Source organism: Rhinoderma darwinii, chromosome 10, assembly GCF_050947455.1.
Source record: "Rhinoderma darwinii isolate aRhiDar2 chromosome 10, aRhiDar2.hap1, whole genome shotgun sequence".
Taxonomy (NCBI): Eukaryota; Metazoa; Chordata; class Amphibia; order Anura; family Rhinodermatidae; genus Rhinoderma; species Rhinoderma darwinii.
Window position 1 is genome coordinate 75,121,516 of NC_134696.1, and position 20,194 is coordinate 75,141,709.

Here is a 20,194-nt window from a genome sequence, read left to right on the forward strand (position 1 = left end):
CCTTTGAGGGACAGACTATAGTAATAAAAAAATAGTAAAGTAAAGTGCAATTTTTTTTATAATAAATACACATAAAATACCCACGCTAAAAAAAAACGTTCCCCTCCCCGCCAATCATTGTTGTAACGCTAGCGCTGACCCAATTACCCTAATATAGACATGTAATATATTAAAATTTACGGTAGACAATGACGATCACAAATAAAAGGTCTATTTTAGGGTAAAACTATGTTATTACCAAAAAAAAAAAATAGCTGAAACGTAAAAAAGCTTATTTTTTTACTATTATTTTCAAACTTTATGAATAAAAATTCTAAAATAGCAAAAAGGATGTGTATAAAAAATATAAAAAAAGAAACCTGCATTGTCTACGGAAAAAAATAAAAAAATCACGTAGTTAGCCCAACAAATAAAGTCATAGCCATTTAACTAACACGTGCTAAAAAGGGCTAAACGGTGTCTGGTCCTGAAGGCCCGGTCCAGAACTAGTTAAAATGTAAAGTGCTGCGTGTTGGCACTATATAAATAAAGATAATTAGTATTAGTATTAGTATTAGGGCTCTTTGATAAATCTGCCCCTTCATATGTATCAGTTTTCCCAGTTTATAATCTGTTTAGCGAGCCCTACCGGCCTGTTTTTGTTTTTTTTTGCTCTACCGCGTCACCTCTGCTCTCCACACTGGCCTCTAACCAGCAGATTTACCTCGCGCTTTCAGGAAGTGGTTAGAGCCTGTAGCTAAGTGGCGGGGCAGACACAGGAGCAGCAGGAGACGAGGACGCTGATAACAGGGCTGGAGCAGGGCTGCACTGGTAATGTCTATCTGCTGGGACATGATCAATGTTTCCATCCAGGAAGTTACTTAACCCTTCACAGGCATACCCTAAGTTTTCAGTTTATGTAAACAGAGAAAAGAACTTTTCTTTTTATTACAACTGGCAAAATCCCCTCTGAACAGCACCTGATGTCTTCCCTTCTCTCTGGTTATGTATTTGCTGCGCACTAGTTATCATACTGGCGGGGATACAACAGAGCTAGTTTATCAGATGTAGCAGAGTGGACTTTGTTGTTAGGCCCCATGCACACGACAGTATTTTTTCCCTCTCGTAAATACTGCCCATAAATACGGGTCCGTTGTCATTCGTATTCCACCTGTATTTACGGACCGTAAAAAAAAGGGCTGGAAATTATGTCACAAAGGATCACATGATCGCTCAGATGCCATTTTCTCTGCTTCTCTTTATTCAAAAATTGAAATCCCCTGACGTCGCCTAGCAACGCTCCCGTAATTACGGGAGCCCCATTTGCTTCTATGGGCCTGCCCGTGCCGTAATTATGGCCTGAAATAGGACATGTTCTATATTTTTCAACTGCCCGGGCACCTTCCCGATTGCAAACGGGAAGGTACCCTTGGCTAATAGAAGACTATGGGCCTGTAATTCCGTGTGTTTTTATGGTCGTGTGCATGGGGCCTTAAAGAGGCTCTGTCACCAGATTTTGCAACCCCTATCTGCTATTGCAGCAGATCGGCGCTGCAATGTAGATTACAGTAACGCTTTTATTTTTAAAAAACGAGCATTTTTGGCCAAGTTATGACCATTTTTGTAGTTATGCAAATGAGGCTTGCAAAAGTCCAAGTGGGTGTGTTTAAAAGTAAAAGTCCAAGTGGGCGTGTATTATGTGCGTACATCGGGGCGTTTTTAATACTTTCACTAGCTGGGCGCTCTGAAGAGAAGTAACATCCTCTTCTCTTCAGAACGCCCAGCTTCTGGCAGTGCAGATCTGTGACGTCACTCACAGGTCCTGCATCGTGTCAGACGAGCGGGGACACATCGGCACCAGAGGCTACAGGTGATTCTGCAGCAGCATCGGCGTTTGCAGGTAAGTCGATCTTACCTGCAAACGCTGATGCTGCTGCAGAATCAACTGTAGCCTCTGGTGCCGATGTGGCCGTCACGATGCAGGACCTGTGAGTGACGTCACAGATCTGCACTGTCAGAAGCTGGGCGTTCTGAAGAGAAGAGGATGTTACTTCTCTTCAGAGCGCCCAGCTAGTGAAAGTATTAAAAACACCCCGATGTACGCACATAATACACGCCCACTTGGACTTTTACTTTTAAACACACCCACTTGGACTTTCACAAGCCTCATTTGCATAACTACAAAAATGGTCATAACTTGGCCAAAAATGCTCGTTTTTTAAAAATAAAAACGTTACTGTAATCTACATTGCAGCGCCGATCTGCTGCAATAGCAGATAGGGGCTGCAAAATCTGGTGACAGAGCCTCTTTAAGCACAAGAAATAATGCACAAGGATGCAGCCCCAAAAAGTTACTTCATAAGTCCACGTCTATCTAAAGTTACAATTGCAAATCTGTATTGGAGTAGTCTAACTGGTTATCTTTGTGTAGAAGTGGAATCTAAGGAGTCTGCGGTATTTTTACAGTTGTCAGTTTTTACGATGATGTACTTCAAATGTGAGACTAAAATATCAGACCTGTGACGACTTGAGGGTCCGTGTTGTGAGCCCAGTTACGTGTGTGCTTAGGAACCTCATATAGCCATTAGAAGAGGGATAATCTCCCATCTGTAAAACATGCTAAAAAACAGCAAAATAGTTCAAAAAGTAGCATAACTGATGCTCGTTAGTTTGGGTTTATTTTTGTTGTGTTTTGCTGCGATTCTTCGGAACTGCTTGCAATACTGCTGCGGTTTTTACAAAAATACTGACATTTTCCCACAAAACGCAAAAAAAAAAAAAATGCACCCAAAGGCTGCATGCACACTTCCGTCGGCCGTTGTACGGCTGCTAATGATGGTTCCGTGAAACACGTACAGCACACAGATGGCTTCCGTGTGCAGTCCGTTGTTTCATAGACCAAATCAATGAAAAGGCAGAGACGGTTCCATCAAAAACGAGCAGGAGTAGGACCTGTCCTATTTTTGACGGAACGGCTGCACAGTTCCGTTAAAACAACGGAAGTGTGCATGGCCCCATTGAAATGAATGTGTCAGGGTGCTATCTGTTAAAACAACGGATAGCACCCTGATGAAAAAAACTGAAGTGGGCATGAGGCCTAAGGCCTTTTTCAGATTTGTTGCAGATGTTGCATGCATTTTTTTTTTAAGCCAAAACCATAATTCGATCCAGGAGAGCAGACCTATAATGCCTAATGCACACGACCATGTGCGCCGTCCGAGTCTCGTCAAGTGATCTGAGGAAAGCTATAACATGTCCTATCTTTTCTTGGATCGAACAATCGGGTTAGTTTCCACGGACCCGATTCACCCGCTAAAGTGAACGCGTCCGTGAAGACTATCGGGTGCCACTCGGATGCTGTTAGAAATGGCCCGAGTGGCACAACGGTCGTGTGCATGAGCGGTAAGCCTTTCCTTCCGTTCCTGGTTTTGTCTTAAAAAATACATGCAAAATCTTCTTGAAAGGGGTTGTCCCACTACAACAACTTATCACCTATCTCCAGCAGTTCCATAAAGAATGAATGGAGCGGCAGGGCGCATGCGTGACCTGCCGCTCCATTCATATTGGGATTCAGTACCCCCGTTTTCTGCATCGCTGGGTGTCTCAGAGGTGGGACTTCCATCGATCAAATGCTTATCACTTATCCTATGGATAGGTGATAAGTTGTTGTGGTGAGACAACCCCTTTAAATCAGCACTGTTTGAACATAGCCATAAAGGGGTTGTCCCAAGGTTGACCCCTTCCCGCTGCGGCCAGTTTTGACCTTCCTGACAGAGCCTCATTTTTCTAATGTGACTTGTTAATTTATGTGTTAATAGCTTTGGAATGCTTTCACCTATTCAAGCGATTCTGAGTTTTTCTTATGACCCATTGGACTTTATGTTGGTGGTAAAGTTTGGCCGATACGTTCAGTATTTAATTGTGATAAAAACACCAAAATGTAGCGGAAAAAAGAACTGTGAATCACCACATTTTAAAAACTGCACCCCTCGAAGTATTCAAAACGGCATTTAGAAAGTTTCTTAACCCTTTAGGTGTTTCACAGGAATGAAAGAAAATAGAGGTAAATTTACAAATGTAATTTTTTTTTTCTCGCAGAAATTCTTTTTTAATCCATTTTTTTTCTGTAAAGCAGACGTTTTTACCAAAGGAATACAACTAAAAATGTATTACCCAGATTCTGCAGATTTTAGAAATATCCCACACGTGGTCCTAGTGTGCTAATGGACTGAAGCACTGGTTATGTTCACATGCACAATTAAAAATGGCTGAAAATTCTGAAGCTGTTTTCAAGGGCAAACGCCCCATCTGAGCTAAATGCCGGTTTTCCCATTGACTTCAATGGGAAGCTATTTGTCAACGTTTCACTAGACTTTTTCAAGGCATATTTTGAACGTTTTCTCCCAAGTGCAGCAATACCCCATATGTGGTCATAAATGGCTGTTTGGACACACGACAAGGCTCCGAAGGGAAGGAGCGCCATTTGGCTTTCATATTTAATAGGAATAGTTTCGTATTTGCAAATCCCCTGATGGGCCAAAAAAGTGCAAGTGACCCCATTTGGGAAACTACACACCTCAAGAAAATTAGGAGTATAGTGAGCATTTTGACCCCACAGGTTTTTTGCAGAAACTATTGGAAGTAGGCAATGAAAATGAAAATCTAAATGAAATTTATTTTTTTACATTTCCACATGAACTAAAGGAGAAAAAGCAATTTCTCCTGAGTACGGCAATACCATATATGCTGTTTGGACACACGGTAGGGCACAGAAGGGAAGAAGCGCCATTTGACTTTTGGAATAGATTCTGGGCGGCATGTTGTGTTTGCTGAGCCCCCGTAGTACTAGTACAGTGGAAACACCCCAGAAGTGACTCCATTTGGGAAAACTCCACCCCTTGAGCAATCATCTAGTGGAATTTTGACCCCAAACTTTTATTGCTAAAATAATTAAGCCGTGAAAATGAAAAATTTTATTTTTTCCAATGAGATATAGTTTTAGATCAGCATTTTTCATTTTGACAAGTAATAAAGAAGAAAAATCACCCCAACATTTGTAAAGCAATGTCTCCCAGGTATGGTAATACCACATATGTGGTTATAAACTGCTGTTAGGACATGTGGGAGGGTTCAGAAGAAAAGGAGTGGTATTTGAATTTTGGAGCGTAGATTTTGCTGGATTAGTTTGTGGATGCCATGTCGCGTTCGCAAAACCCCTGACGTACCAAGAACAAAAATTACCCCATTTTAGAAACTACACCTTTTAACCCCTTAAGGACGCAGCCTAGTTTGGGCCTTGAGGCTCACAGCCCGTTTTTCAAATCTGACATTTTTTCACTTTTATGTGGTAATAACTTCGGAATGCTTTGACCTATCCAAGCAATTCTGAGATTGTTTTCTCGTGACACATTGGGCTTTATGTTAGCGGTAAAATTTGGTCGATCCATTGAGTATTTATTTGTGAAAAATAGCTAAATTTTGTGAAAATTTTGAAAAATTTGCATATTTTTTAATTTAAATGTATCTGCTTGTAAGGAAGACGGTTATACCACACAAAATAGTTACCAATTAACATTTCCCATATGTCTACTTTAGATTGGCATCATTTTTTGAACTTTATTTTTCTAGGACGTTATAAGGCTTAGAACATAAACGTCGATTTCTCATTTTCAAGAAAATTTCAAGTCTTTTTTTATTTTTTAGCTACCAGTTCAGTTATGAAGTGGCTTTGAGGGGCCTATGTATTATAAACCCCCATAAAACACCCCATTTTAAAAACTAGACCCTTCAAATTATTCAAAACAGTATATAGAAAGTTTCTTAATACTTTAGGGGTTTCACAGGAATTAGGGTATGTTCACACGCAGTGTTTTCAGACGTAATTCGGGTGTTGTACGCCTCTAATTACGCATGAAAAATGCCCCTAATACACCTACAAACATCTGCGTATTGCTTTCAATGGGTTATATGGTGTTCTGTTCCCACGAGCCATAATTTTACGGGTCGCTGTCAAAATACGGCGCGTAGACGCCCGCGAAAAAGAAGTGCATGTCACTTCTTGGGACATTTTTGGAGGCGTTTTTCATTGACTGAATTGAAAAACAGCTCCAATAACGGTCGTAAAATACGCCGTGAAAAACGGGAGTTGCTACAAAAACGTCTGAAAATCAGGAGCCGTTTTCGCCTGAAAAAAGATCCGTATTTTCAGATGCTTTCGGTCACTGCGTGTGAACATACCCTTAAAGTAAGGTGGAGGTGAAGTTTGCAAAATAAATTTTTCTTGCAAAAATTCAATTTTACTAAAAAAAAAAATCTGTAACACAGAAGGTTTTACCAGAGAAACACTACTAAATATGTATTGGCCAGATTTTGCAGTATTTAGAAATGTCCCACATGTGGCTCTAGTGTGCTAGTGGACTAAAACACAAGCCCCAGATCAAAGAAGCACCTAGTGCATTTTGGGCTATGTTTTTTTTATTAGAATATATTTTAGATACCATACTAAGTTTGAAGAGGTCTTGTGGTGCCAAAATAGTAGAAATCCCCCAATACTTACCCCATTTTTTAAACTAAATCCCTCAAGGAATTCATTTATGGGTGTTGTGACCATTTAGACCCCACAGTTTTTTCATAGAACTTATTTGAATTGGGCTGTGAATTAAAAAAAAAACCTTATTTTCACAAGAAATAAAATACCCCATTTTGTTTCCCAATTTGTCCTGATTGCAGCAATACTCCATTTGTGGTGATAAACTACAGTTTGGGCCCATGGGAGGGCTCAGAAGGAAAGGAGTGCTATGTATTCTTTGGAGTCCAGATTTTGCTGGATTGGTTTTCGGTTGCCATGTCGCATTTTCAGAGCCCCAGAGGTATCAAAGCAATGGAAACCCAGCAGAAGTGACCCCAATTTGGAAACTACACCCCTTAAGGCTTTCATCTAGAGGTGTAGTCTGAATTTTGACCCCACAGGTATTGTCTAAAAGGTAATGCGCAGCAGATGGTGCAGTGTGAGATTTGCAATTTTCTATATATGCATGCCATTTCAGTATCCAATATATTGTGCCTAGCATGTGCCACCGGAGATAAACACCCCATAAGTTTTAATGTAGGTTCTCCTGGGTACGGCAATACCCTACATGTGGCTGTTATCTGCTGCCTGAGCTCACGTTAGGGCTCAGAAGGGAAATATGAGGGGGATAAGCTGTGCTTCAGGGTAAATTAAAAATCATGGGATGTATGGTAAATTTTGAAACAATCTTTTATACAGAGCCCTGGTTTTTCTGAACACGTGTCACATTGATGTGTTTTGTCCTTCCTTATCCCCTTCTTATAGCAGACTCTACACCTCTTTTGGAAGCGAGGCAGTTGAAGAGTGGGACGCTGGTATAAAAATTATCCAGGTAGAGGAGGTAACCCTGGTCCAGCAGTGGGTGCACCAAATCCCACACACTTTTGGCGTTAACTCCCAGTATGGGGGGCATTCTGAGGGTTGAATACTGGTGTCCTTCCCTTCATATATCCTAAATTTGTAGGTATACCCTGATGCACTCTCGCACAGCTTATATATTCACGCCATACCTTGCCCTCTTACTCGGCAGGTTCTAGAGGAATTGAAGCCTCCCTTTAAAATGTACCAGGGACTCATCAACAGAAATACACTTCTCGGGGGTGTATACTTGGGCAAACCGGGCCAATGTCTCTAACTTGTAGAGGGTTGACAGAGATGATGCAGGATGGGTTAATGATACTCTAGAGACTCCATAGAGTCCTCTGTCTCGAATGACCTGGACTAGGCATCGGTCCTCACATTCTTGTCAGCCGGATGGTAGTGGAGCTCAAACTGGAACCGGGCAAAGAACAGCGACCTCCTGGCCTGACGGTGAGTCAGTCGTTAGGCCGTCTGGAGATAAGTGAGGTTCTTGTGGTCCGTAAATATTAAGATGGGATGAACTGCGCCCTCTAATAGATGTCTCCACTCCTCCAGAGCCAATTTGATGGCCAGCTCCCGATACCCAATTGAGTAGTTGCGTTCTGCGGAAGAGAAGAGAAGAGCTTAGAGTAATAGCCACATACCATTGACTTGCCCTTGGAACCTCTCTGGAACAGAAGTTCTCCAGCACTGACAGAGGAGGTGTCCACCTTCAAAGAGAACCGTCGAGAAACATCTGGATGAAGGAGGATACAGGCTGACGTGAATGCACTCTTCAGGCTATTGAATGCGGACTCTGCTTCTGGAGTCCACACCTTGGCGTTCATGCCCTTCTTGGTGAGGATAGAGATAGGAGAAGTTTGGAATGAACTGTCTGTAAAAAATTGGCGAATCCCAGGAAGCGCTGTATTGCCCTCAAGCCTTGAGGGCGTGGCCATTCCAGGACGGACGTTACCTTTTCGGGATCCATCTTGAGACCTTGATTCGAGACAATGTAGCCCAGGAAGGGTAGAACATCTCTATCAAACGCGCACTTCTCCAACTTGGCATACAGGTGATTCTCCCTTAACCGCAGCAAAACTTGATGGACATGTCTCCGATAAGTCATTGGATCTGGAGACAGAATCAAGAAAGACCACAACACAGACATAGAGGAGGTCACAGAAGATGTCATTAACGAACTCCTGGAAGACCGCGGGAGCATTACACAGGCCGAAGGGCATTACTAGATATTCCTAGTGACGTCACGGGTGTTAAATGCAGTCTTCCGTTCGTCACCCCGGCAAATCCGGATTAGGTTGTAAGCCCCACGCTGTTCTAGTTTAGAAAAAATCATGGCACGACGTATATGATAAAACAGTTCAGAGATCAATGGCAATGGATACCTATTTTAAACAGTGTTCTGGTTGAGACCCCAGTAGTCGATGCAAGGACACAGAGAACTATCCAATGAAGATTTTACGGTTTTCTGCTCATTAGCATACGGTGTGGGAACAATAAGAAACTGAATACTAAAGCTACAGAGCCGACTAAGAAGACAATTATAGGTTATACAGAAATGATTTTTCACCCACTACCACTAGGTATTGCTGGTTTAATAGGTGAAATGCTGGTGACAGGTTCCCTTTAAGCAAGGAGAGGATAGATTTAAAGGGTTGTCTTTGTTTAGTAAGTGCGGCCGGGAGTTTGCCTTTCTTATTGCCCCATCTATAAAACTTATTGTCTGTATTTCTCACCTCCCAGTGAGATTCATCATGGATAAAGGTGTCCAAGAGGTGCTTAACTGTCTGATATGCTAGATGACTTTCCGGGGTAGAATCATTAGCATGGGTTCTTTGGGTCGATAATAGAGAGTTATGTAGGGCAGTGAAACGATCTCTTTAATTTCCGCCTCCGAGACAGATAACTGATGACATGTCCCCGCATCACAGCCTTCGATGCAGCCCACAATAGTGGGATATCATCTGACTGAGATATGTTGTCATCCAAATAATTACCCAAGTGCATTTGAAGGTATTGTTGGAAATCAGAGGAATCTGTCAGGTAGGCAGGAAATTTCCAAAATTTAGATCTTTCAGTTGGGGAGGACAAGGCCATGGTCAAGGTAATCGGGGCATGGTCTGAAATAGTAATCGGATAGATTCGGGAATTATTATGGGAATCAAACAATGAGGTGGAAATTAGGAAATAGTCTATTCTTGAAAATGTGCCATGTAAACTCGAGTGACACGTATATTCCCTAGCTCCAGTGTCAACAATTCTCCAAGGGTCACACAAATTAAGAGAGTCAACAAAAACTCTAAGGAAGATGCAGCCATTTGGGAATGAGGGTTTGGTGCGGAGCGATCCTTAGAGACATTTTGGACTAAATTAAAGTCCCCGCCAATAATTAAGTCCCAGCGCAGGTTTCCCAGAATTACCTGAAGAAGCTCCGTGTAAAATAAATGTTGGTCCTGATTGGGGGCGTATACGTTAACCAATAAATAGGGAGTGCCTTCCACCGTGATGCGCAAGATAATATATCTGCCTTGAGTGTCACTAATGGATTGTTCTAGCTTGAATTGTAGGGTATTTCTAAAAAGAATCACCACCCCTCTCGAAGAAGAAAAGTGCAAGGCGGAATGACATTGGCCCAACCAGGGGGCCGTCAATTTCCCTTGGGTACCCAGTCTCCAGTGAGACTCCTGCAGAAATATGATATCTGGGGAGAGTCTCTTGAGATGGTTGAGCACCTTCCGTCTGTGTGTTTAGGCCTGCAACGTTCCATCAGAGGAATTTAAAATGTGGTGATGTGTGATAAGTGTCAGGTGTCAGTGTATGTGAGGTACTCATCCTGTGTTTAGTAGGAAGTTCTGGATCAATAGAGACATAAACCAGTCGCCACTCCACACGTTCCCAGCGAGCCGAATGTTAGCCGAAATAGGGGGGTTTCAGCAATTTCTGGAGTCGTGCACCCAGGAGTCTGCAATAGGAGAGAATACATCAGAGACCAGTAAAGTCAAAGCAGGTGAACAGTTAGATGAACAACAGTCACTGCAATCCAGGCTAAGAACAGCGAGGTTACGGTCAATAAAACAAACTGAATGTTATCAGTATCAATTCGCAACCGCGGGCGAAATGTGCACATATCCAATGAAAGTCGGGCATATTCCCTGGTAACACAGGTGCATAACACTTGGCGTCGCGGTCCTCCAGAGGAAGCTGTCTCCGTGCTAGAACCGGGTCTTCAAAAATGCGGATGCGTTCGCTATCTTGAACTCTCAGCCTTGCTGAAAATAAAAGTTGAAAGCGAGTGTTCCTGTCATGAAGCAATTGGCAAACCGGAGCAAAGACTTTTTTTTCTTTTTTGTGAGACAGCTGCAGAGTAGTTCTGGAAAATCAGGATTTTGGAGTCTATCAATAAGTCACCCTGGTTCCTATAGGCTCCCAGAACTTTTTCTTTAATTGCCCAATAGAGGTACTTGGCTATGACAGGATGTGGTCTAGTATCATCAGCTCCCCGATTGGACCTAGGAGGGCCCAGCCTGTCTGCTCTTTCAGTCATGAGGGGGTCACCCCCAAAATCTAGGTTAAGCGCTTGTAAAAGGAATTTGCTGAGATAGTCCGTCAAGCAATCAGCCGTCACCGTTTCGGGGATACCCACAAATCTTAGGTTGCTGCGTCTGTCCCTGTTTTCCAGATCCTCCAGTTTGTCCCTTAGCGCCGGAGTCGTGGCTTGGCACTGGCACAGGGTATCCTCCAGACTTGAAATTGTGTGTTCAGAGGAGGTGAATATGGTTCTCCATGTCAGCAATTTTCTTATAGTTGGTGGTGATATGGGCTAGCGCCGAGTTGATAGACGTGTTTAGGACATCCAGGCGTTTATCAAAGAGAGGCAACAACAACTTCGAGACCTGCGCCACTAGGGTAGCCTGAAGTGAGCCCATGTCAGAGCTACGTTGAAGGCTCTTTTGTGGGGACAGTTGAGGGTGGGTCATATCGGTTGTGCAGAGCGCACTTTAGCAGGTGCGAGTTTAGATGATTTTTCCCCTTTTAGTGTTTCCCTTCATTTTATGCATGGTGAAGGAGCGAGGGGAGTCCAGTACTGGGGTGTTGTGAGAACGAGTCAACTTTCCTTTTGCCGAATTTTGTGAGGTATCTGTCTGACACAATTCCCTATGTCAGGGGTAAGGCGTCAAAGGAGCGTATTAGAGCAAAGGGTCAGATGAAGAATTCGCCCGACGGCATTCAGACAATCATTAAAACATCAGGTGCTTTATGATCCAGACAGAAGACATTAGGATTCAAATACTGCGTTAGTATTCCGCCAGAATCCAGTCCCTGGACCAATATGAGGCAGGGCCAGTCACCCTCGTCTGTTCACCAGTGGGGGGAGAGGTGGGCACTATGCAGGCCGTCTACCATGCAGTGTGGTTGGTGTGTGCTCAGGGACAGCAACGGGGTCTCCAGGGAGCCGCACAGAGGGGGCCAGGAGTTCTCTGGGGCATCCCCAATATTTCCAGGTATGCGGCGGAGGTGTGGTTCCATGCAGGATTTGTACCCCTCTCCAAACTGCAGGGCCCAGGGGGATTGGTGGGGTCCTCCAGGGACTATAGGGTAATTTCCCCTGTGGGGATCAACTCACCCAGGCGTGGGGGGGCGAAGAGGCCGTCCTGCAGCCTAGCTGGATGGCGGCTGTTCCCGCATCTCCGCCAGTAATCTCTGTTCAGAAGTGACTGCTGGGGGTCATTGGGGCCTGCCCAAGACTCTGGGGCTGATTATCCAGGGGAGATCCACTCATCCTGGAATGTTGAGGACAGTCGCCGCTGTCCCGCGGCTACTCAAGATGGCGGCAGCAGGCGCTGTCGCCGCTTTGTCCTCGGCGTGACACCGCCCTTGACTCCTGGGCTAAGAACGGAGGGGCTCCTTCATCACCCCCACTCACCGCCGATCCAGGTATGACCCCCCAGTGGTCTCCGGGATCAGGATGTCTTCGATGCGGTGGAGATTGCAGAGGCCGTTAGGAGCAGCGGGTAAAATTGGCCATTCTCGGTGCCCCGCCCCCAGAAGTCCTGGCATTGTTTTTTTATTTTTTGCGGTGTTCACCATGCGGGAAAACTAATGTTATATATCTTATGGTGTGGGTCGTTACGGATGCAGTGATGCCAGTCTGTGTACTTTTTTTAGTATGTATTAATTTTATTCCTATAATAAAAGACTTATTATAGGAAAAAATTAGATTATTGGTGTTTATTAACTTAAAACTTTTATTTTTACACAGTAAGGCCTCATGCATACGACCGTATTTTTGTCCACCCGTAAATACTGGCGTAAATACGGCTCCTTGGTCACACGTATTGCACCAGTATTTACGGACCCGTGCCCGTAAATACGGGTCCGGTGTCACCCGTATTCCACCCGTATTTAGGGGCACGTTTTTAGCAGCAAAATTGCACTGCACTAATCGACAGCCCTTCTCTCTATTCGTGCAGGATAGAGAGAATTGACAGCACTTTCCGTAATAAAAGTAAAAAATTCATACTTACCCGGCCGTTGTCTTGGTGACGCGTCCCTCTTCTGACATCCAGTCCGACCTCCCTGGATGATGCGGCAGTCCATGTGACCGCTGCAGCCAGTGATTGGCCTGTGATTGGCTGCAGCGGTCACATGGGCTGTAACGTCATACCAAGGAGGCCGGACTGGGGGAAGAAGCAGGGAGTTCCGGGTAAGTATGAACGTCCCTTTTTTTTTTTTTTTTTTTTACAGCTTTATCTATATTGTGATCGGTAGCCACTGTCCAGGGTGCTGAAACAGTTACTGCCGATCGTTTAACTCTTTCAGCACCCTGGACAGTGACTATTTACTGACGTCGCCTAGCAACGCTCCCGTAATTACGGGTGCACACACGTAGTCACCCGTAATTCCGTGAGCCCCATAGACTTCTATGGGCTGCCCGTGCCGTAATTACGGCCTGAAATAGGACATGTTCTATCTTTTTTTCAACGGCACGGGCACCTTCCTGTAAGCATACGGGGAGGTACCCGTGGCCAATAGAAGTCTATGGGTCCGTAAATACGGGTCGTAAATACGGCCCATAATTACGGGAGTTTTTACGGTCGTGTGCATGGGGCCTTATTCAACTTTTTATTAACTTTTTTTGTGTGTCCCACTAGGGGACTTGAAGGCCTGCACCTCTGATCTTTACTCTAATACATTGCACTACCTACGTAGTTTTGATCGCGGCATCTAAGGGATTTATGGCAGGGTTCAGATCTAGCTCCATTCCCTGCCGTTACAGCACAATGTCAGCTGTAACATACAGCTGACACACGCGGCTGATGCCGCAGGCTCAGCTTCTGAGCCTGCACTATCTTCCTTTTGCGGCCGGAAGCCTTTTAGGCCTCGCCTCTGGGCGGGACCTCGCAGGCTTCCGTACTTCGACAGACAGTAGGCCATTGCTAGGCCTCCGGTCTGCCAGAGCAGTCAACGAAACCCCGCAATTGTATCGCGGGATTCCGATCTGCTTGTAAACACTATAGATGCAGCGCTTGGTTTTTGAGCGCTGCATCTAAGGGTTTAAATTGGCTGGATCGGAGGCTAGCTGCGTTCCTGGCATTGAAGCAGTGATAGCATTAGGCTATCACTGCGTTATAACTGTGTCTGCAGACGCGATAGCCTGTTAACACGTTGACATAATATTACGTCGGTTCGCGTTAACAGGCCAACGCCCGTGGCGTAATAGTATGTCACAGGGCGTTAAGGGTTAACATATTCCTCCAAGGTGTTTTTGTGTTTGCGGATTTTCATGTGATTTTAGCTTTGTTGGCTTCTTTTCCAAACCTTAGCATTATCTAGGTGTAGTATTCTAGCTGGAGTTTTTCTCTCATAGACTTCCATTTTGCTAAATAGCCCTGAAGAAGGCAACCTTCATGTTTTATGTTTTGCAGCTTTTAAACCATTTTTATTGTCGTTTTATATACCTGTGTAGGAGGTCATGGTGATGTAGTTGGTCAATATAAATGGACATACTAGGTGATTACAATGTGAGCAGAATAATAGAAGAATCTAGTAACCTTCGTGGAGCACCATTTTTGCAGCGGATCTGCATCCACGGCAATCAATAAAAATCACTTAGTTTGGCATCTGTGTTATCCGAGGCAACAGCTTCCCTATTTTTGGGACTTGTCCAGCTCCGCCTCATTATGAAATTTAATATGTGGCTTAAAAGTGTTGTCATCAGCAGAACGAAACAATGAGAATGTGACTTAATGATGTGTGGGTATTGTGGAGTGGATGTGCAGGGTGATAATTGGGTTAATTATTTTCTATATAGCAGGTGCATTTATACTGGAATCTTCAGTATACTCCCAGTTTTGTTATAGCTGCATACCTTTTTTTGGCTTGATAAGAAAACCACTGCAGTATGTCTCATCATTGAGGACTCTCATCGTGTAAGTTGATTGCTGGTAGCTTGTGCTGCAAGTCCCCACAGTTTTTCTTGAGAAACTGGTTGCTTCACACAGGAGCCTGGACCATGGACACTGCTTTTGCTCTGGGGTGGGTTACATGGATTGCTTTCATTAGGAACAGTTTGCATACATGAAAGTAATTGAGTAGATAGCACTTCCCTTTTTACAGAAGTTACAGGAAAGTTGTCCCTCCTTGATAGATCGTCTTTCGGATCAGAGAACTTATGTTGTGTGGCCACTTTGTGCTTAACGTGTGCATGACAACCATTGGACCAGAAACTTTCCCATCCATGAGATCATTGACCTATATGGGCGGAAGATGTCTGATGCACAGCAAATACATGAGGACTTTTACTTCATGGTTGGCAAATAGTCGTAAGGTGCGCCAAAGACCTGCTGTAAGAAAACTCGCATTAAATGCTTGAATAACTTGGCTTTGTTGTGTACTCATAGGGGTAAGTGACCGCCTAGACAGGAGCATTTCATGCTTAATGGTTGCCAGCTCCTTTCTGAAAAATAGGACTATAAAGTAATTAAATTGGCTCTAGTCTTTTAATATAGCTGATAAATATAAACTTTTTAATTTTACTTACTGTTAAAATGTAGTTGTTTTTTTTTTTCCATGCAAATTCTGTGTGAAGTTACTGCCACTAGGTGTCTCCCTTCCTGTAATCTGCTGTCCACCCCCTGTTGTATAGCAAAGTCTGTCCCTGGTTACAGAACAGAGCTGAAGGGCTGCCCATAGAAGTCTATGGAGAGAGGTTGAGGGAGCATAGTGCGTAAGACCCACACACACAGACATGCAGCCGCTTCTGGTAAGATCTCTGTAATCTCCGTGCTGGATACTCATCTACACTGTTTATTACTGCGGTATGATCTCTTCCATGGTGCTGCATAACAACTGAAAATTAGAGAGAGGGCCTTCAAGAGGGAGTGGGGGACTGCTGAGTACAAGTCATATAAAGACCAGTAATAGTGTTATTCCTCATGTACACACATATGATAGCATATTGGTGACTTTAATGGAAAAAAAATCTTCAGTGTATTATAGTAGCAGCAGAGTGGATGCGGAATAAATCGGCTGACAAAAACATTCATAAATTGACCTGCGGTGCATATTTTTGATTAACAGAATGTCAAATTATGCTTCGGAATCTGTTGTGGGTTCTTGCCATTGAATTTATTGGGGAGGTAAAACTTCCACAAATGGCAAATGTTTAGATTTTAGTAGCAGAAAAGCTGCGATTCCACTGCAAAAACCGCAACTCAGAAAAGAAACCACAACCTTTTTTGCTTAAAATTTATAAAAAGGTTACTACTTCCCAACGGGCGATGTCATAGCTACGCTTTCTTCTTTTCTCTGTCCAGGCTGGCCTCCTGGGATGATGTTTCTTCCGATGTGACTGCTGCAACCAATCACAGGCTGCAGTGGTCACATGGGCTGCGCTCCGAAAAGAGGGACGTTTCGCTATGACAACGCAGAGCGTGGTAAGTGTTACGTTTTATTTTTTCCTAGTACATTTGCTATTTTTCACTTCCCCATTGAGTTTAATGAGGAAAACATGCAATTAAAGTGTAGCGATTCCACAGCATCAATTGACATACTGCGAATTAAAAACTGTTCCGCAGCTCAATTTACGAGCGTTTTTCCGTCGGATTTGTTCAAATCTCATCCACTCTGTTGCTACTGTAACACGCTGCGGAAAATCCACAGTGTTTATGCTACGTGTGAACATACCCTTATTTTGTCATATAATCAAAGATGATCTTTATTTGTAACAAAGACCAAACAGTTTAAAAACATACGTATTCCTGGGTCCATTATAATAAGAGGAAACCTTCCCATAGGCGTTCTAGTATTATAAGCGGAAAACTAAACCATACGTTTCTTCTCGGAAAATAAGTTTTTTTTGGTAATATCTCAAAGATATATGCATAAAGTGCCAGGGAGCCTCCATAGGCTAAACCCCTTATAGATTGTTAGCTCTTGTGAGCAGGGCCCTCACTCTTGTTTGAATTTCTAATTGCTTGTCACTATGTAAAGTCTGTTTTTGTTTGTACATGTTCCCCCTGAATTGTAAAGTGTTGTAAAATATGTTGGAGATTTATATAAATTTATTATTATTATAAGGGCCAGTTTTTTGGAGCTGATTTTGATGCGGAAACCACCTCCCATTGATTTCAATGGGAGGGGAGGCGTTTTTTCCCCCACGGTGGCTTTTGGCCACTCACGGGAAAAAAAAGCGGCATGTTCTTTTAATCTTGTTCTTGAAATCAATGGGAGGCAGAAAAAGCGTTTTAAACTGTGTTTTTTGCCCACGGCTCTCAATGGCCACGGGCAAAAAATGCGAAAAGAAAATCCCTGAAGGAATTTTCAGGAAGATTTTTTTTCTGCCTGCAAAATCCTCCGTGTGAACAGGGCCTATCCCCACAGTAAAAATATATATTAAAAAAACCTAATAATAATTACATGAGAAATATAACAAATATAATATGTTCCGACCTAGTGCTAGAAGGAAGGTGACGGGAACAAAACTCTATCACATGGGGATAAGAAACCCTAAGGAAAATTCTTAGAGAGTTGAGTGCCACAAAAAAAAGCAGTGTACAAAGAGAAAAGTATAATGCATATGTTTACCCATACAAGCCCCAACACTGGGTCCCATTTTCAACTTTGAGTTAGTCGTTTAACACGTTAACCTAGTTTATGAACTCACCGGTTTTGGTATACATGAGCATGCAGTTTCTCAGATCTTTCCAGCCACACCCTGGAATTGTAAGTCGTGTGAATGCAGGGTGGAGTACCAAGCAAAAAATAAGAGAGCTCGTAATGAAAAGCTATAATATAATATAATAAAATGTTTCACGAAATGTGTTTAAACGGGTTGTCTGGTTTGAACAGGCGCTTTTGATATTGCAACTACTCTGGCAACAAGTTTGAACTTTCCACAACCAGCTGCTATCACCAGGGAGAACTGTAATGAAAATGCTAATTTTTATGCAGGGAATAAAGCGTTGTAGAACCCTTTAGAGCACAGGTTTGTGTTTTTTGTGGGTCTGAAGTTTGAATGACGGGCTCCCCCTCTATTTTGTAAGATATCCTAATAAGATATTTAAAAAGGGTCTATCTCTACCAGACAATCCTTTAACCCTGTATATTGTGATGAGGAGTATGCCAGTGCACTTAAATGTTTTCTTTTAGGCTATGTTCACACAGGCGGATGCGCTGCATAAAAGTAACCGCCCTGTGTGCCACAGGAAATTCCGGACGAAAAAACACATTTAATTTTGGTGCAGTTTTCCAGGCGGAATGTCGGCTGCTGAAAACTGCACAGAAGAAAAAAAGAATACTTACCATGACGTCAGACTCTCTGCAGCCCCGGGATGATGTTTCATCCCACCTGACAGCTTCAGTCTGTGGCTACAGCGGTCAGATTGGATGAAACATCATCTCAGGAGGCCGGCCTGGAGGAATTAACACAGACTTCTGGGTAAGTATGAGATTTTTTTTTTCTGAGTAGTTTTTTGTGCATCATCTGCTCTTTGTTGCAGGTTTTACCTCCCCATTGAATTCAATGGGGAAATCCTGCAACAAATACGCAGTGTTTACGCAAAGATAATTGACATGCTGTGGAATAAAACTCTGCACTGCATTTCTGAGTGTTTTTTCCGCTCCGCATTTACGCAGCGTGTGGATGAGATTTGTTCAAATCTCATTCACTCTGCTGCTACTGTAATATGCTGTGGATTTTCCGCAATGAAGTCCATTGTGGGAAATCTGCAGTATTTACTCTACGTGTGAACTGACCCCTAAACTGTGTAAACAGTAAGATGTGCTGCCGACATAATGGAAATGTATGGGGACGAACGATTGTAGTAACAATCGCTCGGTCCTATGCATAGCCAATCATTGCTCCTTGAGAAAGGAGCAAACGAGCGCAGATCAATGAGTTTTCTTGACCCTGCACCCATCAGCTCTTTCGGCTGCCTTCGTCACCAGGAGGGAAAAATAAAAAAAATGGGGAAAAAAATGCACGGCACCACCATAGTGCAGATAAAAATGGTATTAACAAAAGGTGAGGTATAACTCACCTATAGGAGTTGTGCTTGTAAAAATATTACCCTTAAATGTGTCAATTTTCGGTCATCAGTAACATCAGAGACTTTCCCTATACAGACCTTCTTGAATTGTAAAAGTGATTATGTAATCTACCTTTTGCAATGTCCTTGCAATTTACAGTATATTGGCAGGACCACACACAGCTTACACAACAGAATAAATAAACATCGATCCAATGTCAAAAAAGGATTTCTGAACCAAAGTTTCTCCCGTCACTTTACTAATATACATCACTGCAATTTTGACTATTAAGATTACTCCTATCGAACAAATTTCACCAGATACAGCTAATAGATTTATTAGATGAAAACAACGTGAACATTTCTGCATTTTCAAATTATGCTGCTTACACCCTGGGGACTTAATGATATTACAGAAACTTCCCTTGACTGAGATTACTCTTTCCTTTCTATTCATTTATTATGTATCAATAATTTTCTGTAAGATTATGCTATACTGAAACCTTTTATATTAATTGTCTATTCGTGTGCTATCATTTTTGGGCTGTGTATAAACTGATCATTATAATTATCAAGCAAATATATCTGCCTTTCATTCGATTAATCTTGCAATATATGTTTTATACCTTCTACTTACCTTATTCTGAAGTCAGGGCTGGCCCTAGGATAGATGGCGCCCTGTCCGAAATGATCTTTCGGAGCCCCACCCCATCATTAAAAAAAAATGGCCCATAGAAAAATGATAATGCCCATATAGGGCCCCTATACAGTATAATATATTACAACCCCTTCAAGGACACAGTATTTTGTCCTCTAATTGTGCCCACAGTCTTATTACACCTGTAGTACCCCTACACAGTATAATGTCCGCTTAGTTGCCCCCACACAGTATAGTGCCCCCTGTAGATTTTGCCATTTAGCCTCCCTGTAGACCGTGCCATAATCCCCCACCTCCTTTTTGTAGATCGTGCCATACAGTCCCCCACCTCCCCCTTGTAGACAGTGCCATACAGTCCCCCACCTCCCCCTTGTAGACAGTGCCCCCAAACAAAAACAAAGATTGTACTCACCTAGGCCCATGACGAACTGAGCTGCTCCATGACGGGATTCTGTATCCTAGTACAGAGTTTCCCAACCTTTTCAGACTCAAGGCAGCACTAGAAAAATAAAATTTGCTCATGGCCCCCCTACCAAAAATTGTTTAGAGAAAGACAGAAAATGGCTAAGAACAAGCACTACACTCGTAGGGTATGTTCAC

General features: G+C 43.1%; 1 protein-coding gene across 2 annotated transcripts in view; it reads left to right on the plus strand.

Moving 5' to 3' along the window:
• Positions 1-730: 730 nt before the first annotated feature.
• NLRX1 (NLR family member X1) overlaps positions 731-20,194 on the plus strand; it is an 85,486-nt gene continuing 66,022 nt past the window's right edge. Inside the window, exons 1-2 of one of the 2 annotated variants that reach the window (XM_075840085.1) lie at positions 731-810; positions 16,225-16,344. The gene's annotated coding sequence lies outside the window, so the exon portion shown is untranslated. The remainder of the gene's footprint in view (positions 811-16,224; positions 16,345-20,194) is intronic. The other variant, XM_075840086.1, reaches the window with a different exon arrangement.